General features: G+C 39.9%; 1 protein-coding gene across 8 annotated transcripts in view; it reads right to left on the bottom strand.

Annotated features, from left to right (window-relative positions):
- Window positions 1-6,184, bottom strand: part of RAPGEF2 (Rap guanine nucleotide exchange factor (GEF) 2) — a 188,833-nt gene that overhangs the window by 128,632 nt on the left and 54,017 nt on the right. Inside the window, exon 1 of one of the 8 annotated variants that reach the window (XM_010836100.1) lies at window positions 6,007-6,107. The exons of the other annotated variants lie outside the window; for them this stretch is intronic. The gene's annotated coding sequence lies outside the window, so the exon portion shown is untranslated. Of the gene's footprint in view, window positions 1-6,006; window positions 6,108-6,184 lie in introns of those variants that run through there. 8 annotated transcript variants of the gene reach the window in all.

Below are 6,184 nucleotides of genomic sequence, written 5' to 3'. Positions count from 1 at the left end.
TGCTAAGTCGCTTCAGTTGTGTCCGACCCTGTGCAACCCCACAGACGGCAGCCAACCAGGCTCCCCCGTCCCTGGGATTCTCCAGGCAAGAACACTGGAGTGGGTTGCCATTTCCTTCTCCAATGCAGTAAAGTGAAAAGTGAAAGTGAAGTCGCTCAGTCATGTCCGACTCCTAGTGACCCATGGACTGCAGCCCACCAGGCTCCTCCATCCATGGGATTTTCCAGGCAAGAGTACTGGAGTGGGGTGCCATATGATTTTTATCAAAAATAGTTAGAACACATTTCAATTTTATATACTAGAGTTACTAAGAACTTATAAAAAGAATCTTACAAAGTGAATCTCAAATAAAAAGCTGACATACGCAAAGAAGCAAAAGGGGTGTGGGGGAACAAACCTGATTTAATTCCAAAAATGGGATCCTAAGGAAAACTACAAGTATGTATATATTTACACAGTCTATGAAACAAGTAGTAGTAACACAATTAAATAGAGAAGGAATTGGCAACCCAAGTATTTTCCAAGTATTCTGGCTTGGAAAATCTCATGTACTCCACTAGGAGTCTAGTGGGCTACAGTCCACGGAGTCATGAAAGAGTTGGACACAACTCAGCAACTAAACAATAACAGGCGTGGGAACTGGATCAATGGCAAACCATAACAACATACAAAGTATAAAATGCATATAATTCTCTTCTATAACTTAACTTGCTTAGGTTAAACATTTCTTTCACTTAAAAATGTATTTTTCTAAATTTTCATATCTACTTATTCTAAATCAGCTTAAGGAACAGGTATTCAACCCAGGAGTTTCAACTACAAAGTGACTTGAGTGGACATGCACTCTTAAAAGCCCTTTTTCTCCTGAAAACTGTACTGGTGACCTCAGACAGGGTACCTTGCCTTATCTATGGAAATATCCACCTAACACTAGAGCAGATTCACTCTCTCTGACATAGATATATGCCAACTAGAGCCACGAGGAGTTCTAAGTAGTCATGACTTGTTCTAACATACCACCTACCCCTGCCCATTCACTACTCCAAAAATTCTCTCTTCCTTCTAGTCAACATTTTAGTAACTTTAATTTTTGGGGGGTGTAGGGGGAGAATATGGCACCCCACTCCAGTACTCTTGCCTGGAAAATCCCATGGACGGAGGAGCCTGGTAGGCTCCAGTCCATGGGGTTGCTAAGAGTCCCCGGACACGACTGAGTGACTTCACTTTCACTTTTCACTTCCATGCTTTGGAGAAGGAAATGGCAACCCACTCCAGTGTTCTTGCCTGGAGAATCCCAGGGACGGGGGAGCCTGGTGGGCTGCTGTCTATGGGGTCGCACTGAGTCGGTCACGACTGAAGTGACTTAGCAGCAGCAGCAACACTATTACTTTAGAGATGAAACATGTGCATCCTCTAAAATGTGCTACCAAAAAAAAAAAAAAAATTTCTACACCTTTTACAGTGTGAGCTGTGCTAAAATCTAACGAAACTCTTTTGGAGCCACAGAAGACTCAAGTTCTACTGACTGTCACAAAGATGTAAACCATAGGAGAAATAGTAGACTCCTGTCAGATTAATTCTTTGACTACATTGAGGGGGAAAAGGCAAATGCACAGAGAACACACTCTACCAAGGGAGAATAAATTACATCACTTATCCAAAAGTTTATTGTTTCAAACACAGTTAAGAACCTAAAAGGAAAGAGTGGCCTCAAAAAAGACAAAGCATAGGGAATTCCCTGGTTGTCCAGTGGTTAAGACTCTGGGCTTTCATTACTGAGGGTGCAGGTTAGGTCCCTGGTTGGAGAGCTACGATCCCACAAGCTGAGTAACGTAGCAAAAAAAAAAGAGAGAGACAGAGAGAGACAGGTATAGTTCACGAATGCATTCGCTGGGCTAATGCAAGGCCTTTTGGCTCCACTGCAAAGAGGAGTTACTCTTAGCTTACAATCCAGAAGCTATAAGGTAGGAATGAAATATGTCAGCTACAAATCCATTAAGCCACAAAATACTTCTGCTTCTACTATCTGATTCTTTGACTCAAAAAATATATGAACAAAAGGAAGTAAACACCATTATCTACTAAGTTTTGATCAAGTTGTATATAAATAAACTTTTAAAAATATGATACTGGAAAACTTAAGTATAGAGACAAAAAAAAAAAAAACCCCAAGGGGAATTCCCTGGTGGTCCAGTGGTTGGGACTCTTGTGTTTTCCAGGCCCTGGTTTGATCCCTGTCAAGGAACTAAGATCCTGCAAGCTGCATGGCACAGCCAAAAAAAAAAGAAAACCAGATAGAGACATATAGGAGACAAAACACCCACAGATAATACTAAGATCAATTCGTTTAAATATTTAGATGATTTAGTAGAAAGAAGTGCACAGAAATCTTCAGGTTTGCAAATGACACAGACATTTAGATAGTAAAGCACAGAACAAAGCTAGTAAGAATAAAGTACAAGACATTTTTATAAAGTTTTATGTGCATGTAAAACAGCAGTAAGGACTCAATCTGCACAAGGAAATACTCTATGTGAAAAGTGATCAAATATACACAGTATGTAAGATAAGACCAAACAACAAAGGGTTCTCGGGTTTCAGTTAGAAGTCAAATGAAAACTAGAAGTCTTTCAAGTCATTAGCACAGCAAACTGCATACATAATAAATAACAAATAATAAACAAAGACACACCTCAAAAGGAAAGACACAATAGGAAAAATAAAACCTGAAAATTACCATACGTACCATCATAGAAAACCACATAAATCTACAATAGAGCACTAGGCTAGAAAAGTTTCTAAGGGGAAAACCACAGAGCTGAAAACTTTCCAATGAAAAATTTAAGGACAACCAAAGGGATTCCTGTAAAACCAGAGGCATAATTAAAAGAATATTTCACTCAGTCTTATTAACAGCAGCTGAAAGTTGGTATTATTTAGATTGCTAAAATCATGACTTAAGGAAATTTAGAAATGATACAGACTAAATAAGAACTTGGTTAATTTTAAAAGTACAGCTACAATCCCCGGCTTCCCTGTTGGCTCAAATGGCAAAGAATCTTCCTGCAACGCGGGAGACCTGGGTTCAATCCCTGGGTTGGGAAGATCCCTGGAGAATGGAACGGCTACCAACTCCAGTATTCTTGCCTGGAGAATTCCATGGATAGAGGAGCCTGGTGGGCTACAGTCCAAGGCTGTCACAAAGAGTCGGACACAACTGAGTGACCTGTACTTCACTTCATAATACCTGAGGGCTTTAAGAAAAGTCAGAAATAGAAAGACTGTTCCAAAGTCATTTGACTAAATTCTCCTCCAAATGTTCCTTGGTGCGACTGTCAGAAATGAAGTTACTCCTATCAAACGCAATCTTTTTTGTTTTTAAGCCTTACAATTAAGGCTTTCTTTTTAAATGAACAATGCAAAGAAACAGAGGAAAACAATAGAATGAAAAAGACTAGCAATAGCTTCAAAAAACCTGGAGATACCAAGGTAACATTTCATGCAAGGATGGGCTCCATAAAGGGCAAAAATGGTAAGGACCTAACAGAAGAAGAAGAGATTAAAAAGAGGTGGCACGAATACACAAAAGAGCTATACTAAAAAGGTCTAAAGGAGCCAGATAACCACAATAATGCGGTTACTCAACCAGAGTCGGACATCCTGGAATGTGAAGTCAAGTGGGCCTTAGGAAGCATTACTATGAACACAGCTCGTGGAGGTGATGAACTTCCAACTGAGCTATTTCAAATCCTAAAAGATGGTGCTGTTACAGTGCTGCACTCAATATGCCAGCAAATTTGGAAAACAGCAGTGGCCACAGGCCTGAAAAAGGTCAGTTTTCATTCCAATTCCAAAGAAGGGCAATGCCAAAGAATCCTCAAACTACCATACAGTTGAGTTCATTTCACGTTAGCATGGTTAGGCTCAAAATCCTTCAAGTTATACTTCAATAGTACGAGAACCAACAACTTCCAGATGTACAAACTGGGTTTAGAAAAGGCAGAGGAACCAGAGATCAAATTGCCAACATTCACTGGATAATGGAGAAAGCAAGGGAATTCAGAAAAAAACATGTATATCTGCTTCACTGACTATACTAAAGCCTTTGACGGTGTGGAAAATTCTTAGAGACAGGAGAACCAGACCACCTTACCTGTCTCCTGAGAAACCTGTATGCAGATCAAGAAGCAACAGCTAAAACCAGACATGGAACAGTGGACTGATTCAAAATTGGGAAAGGAATACAACAAGGCTGTATAATGTCACCCAGCTCATTTAACTTACATGGGGAGTCTATCGTGTGAAATGTCAGGCTAGATGACTCACAAGCTAGAATCAAGATTGCCAGGGGAAATATCAACTACCTCAGATATGCAGATGATACCACCCTAATGACAGAAAGTGAAAAGGAACTAAGACATAGTAAGCCCTTACTGACTTGGGATTTAGAGTCCAGGGGATGATATAATGGAAAGAGAGCAGCTATTGTAGTTGAGAATATTGTTTCTCAATACACTCTACTACCAGTTAGCTGTGTGATCTTGGGCAAGTCACTTCATCTCTCTGGGCCTTGGATAAGTATATTAAATAATAATGAAGAGTGAAAAAGCTGCCTTGAAACTGAACATTCAAAACACTAAGATCATGGCATCTGGTATCATCCCTTCATGGCAAACAGAAGGGGAAAAAGTGGAAACAGAGACAGATTTTATTTTCTTGGGCTCCAAAACCACTACAGACAGTGACTGCAGACATGAAATTAAAAGACACTTGCTCCTTGGAAGGAAAGCTATGACAAACCTAGACAGCACATTAAAAAGCAGAGACATCACTTTGCTGACAGAAGTCTGTATAGTTAAAGCTATGGATTTTCCAGTAGTCATGTACACGTGTGAGAGTTGGACCATAAAGAAGGCTGAGCACCGAAGAATTGATGCTTTCAAAATGTGGTGCTGGAGAAGACTCTTGAGAGTCCCCAGGACTGCAAAGAGATCAAACCAGTCAATCCTAAAGGAAATCAACCCTGAATATTCATTGGAAGGATTGATGCTGAAGCTCCAATACTTTGGCCACCTGATGCAAAGAGCTGACTCATTAGAAAAGACCCTGATGCTGGGAAAGACGGAAGGCAAAAGGAGGAGGCAATAGAGGATGAGATGGTTAGATACCTTCACCAATTTAATGGACATGACTGAGAAAACTCTGGGAGATAGTGGAGGACAGAGGAGCCTGGCATGCTGCAGTCTATGGGGTTGCAAAGAGTTGGACATGACTTAGGAAGTGAACAACAAAGAGACTACACAAAGTGACCTACAAATTCAATGGAATCTCCATCAAAATCCTCCCCAAAACATTTTTTTGCAGAAATGGAAAAAGCAATCTTTACATTCATACAAAAATGCAAGAGGCCCTAATTAGCCAAAACAATCTTGAAAAGCAACAAAGTCAGAGAAAGTATGCTTTTGATTTCAAAACTTACTACAAAGCTGCAATCAAACTACTGGGTTAAGTAGTACACCAAAACAATGAAGCTGGATCCTTACATCTCGTGACAAACAAAATTAAACTGAAAATGGAGCACTGACTAAGTAAGAATGCCAAAAATGATAAAACTCTAAGGGAAAAAAAAAAAAACAAACAAGGATGAGTCTTCATTACCTTGGATTTGACAATGGACTCAGATATGACATCAAAAGCATCAGCAGCAAAAGGAAAATTAAATGAACTTCACCAAAATTAAAAACTTTGGTGCAAAGGACATTATCAAAAAATGAATAACACAATCTACAAAATAGGAGAAAATATTTGTAAAGCATATATCTGAGAAGGGTTTAAGATCCAGAGTACATAATTCCTACAACTCAATAACAAAAAGACAACCCAATTAAAAAATAGGCAAAGGACTTGAATAGACTTTTCTCCAAATGGCTGACAAACACACGAAAAGTTGCTCAACATCCTTAGTTATTAGAAAAAAGTAAATCAAAAACACAAGGAGCTTCTCACCAAGTTGCCCACTCTCCCTCAGACTGTAGTGTACGGCTGCTGCTGCTAAGTCACGTCAGTCGTGTCCGACTCTGTGTGACCCCATAGACGGCAGCCCACCAGGCTCCGCCATCCCTGGGATTCTCCAGGCAAGAACACTGGAGTGGGTTGCCATTTCCTTCTCCAATGCAGTAAAGTG

This window comes from Bison bison, unplaced genomic scaffold (assembly GCF_000754665.1).
Source record: "Bison bison bison isolate TAMUID 2011002044 unplaced genomic scaffold, Bison_UMD1.0 scf7180017864060, whole genome shotgun sequence".
In the NCBI taxonomy this organism is placed as follows: Eukaryota; Metazoa; Chordata; class Mammalia; order Artiodactyla; family Bovidae; genus Bison; species Bison bison.
This window is presented reverse-complemented; position numbering and strand designations above follow the sequence as displayed.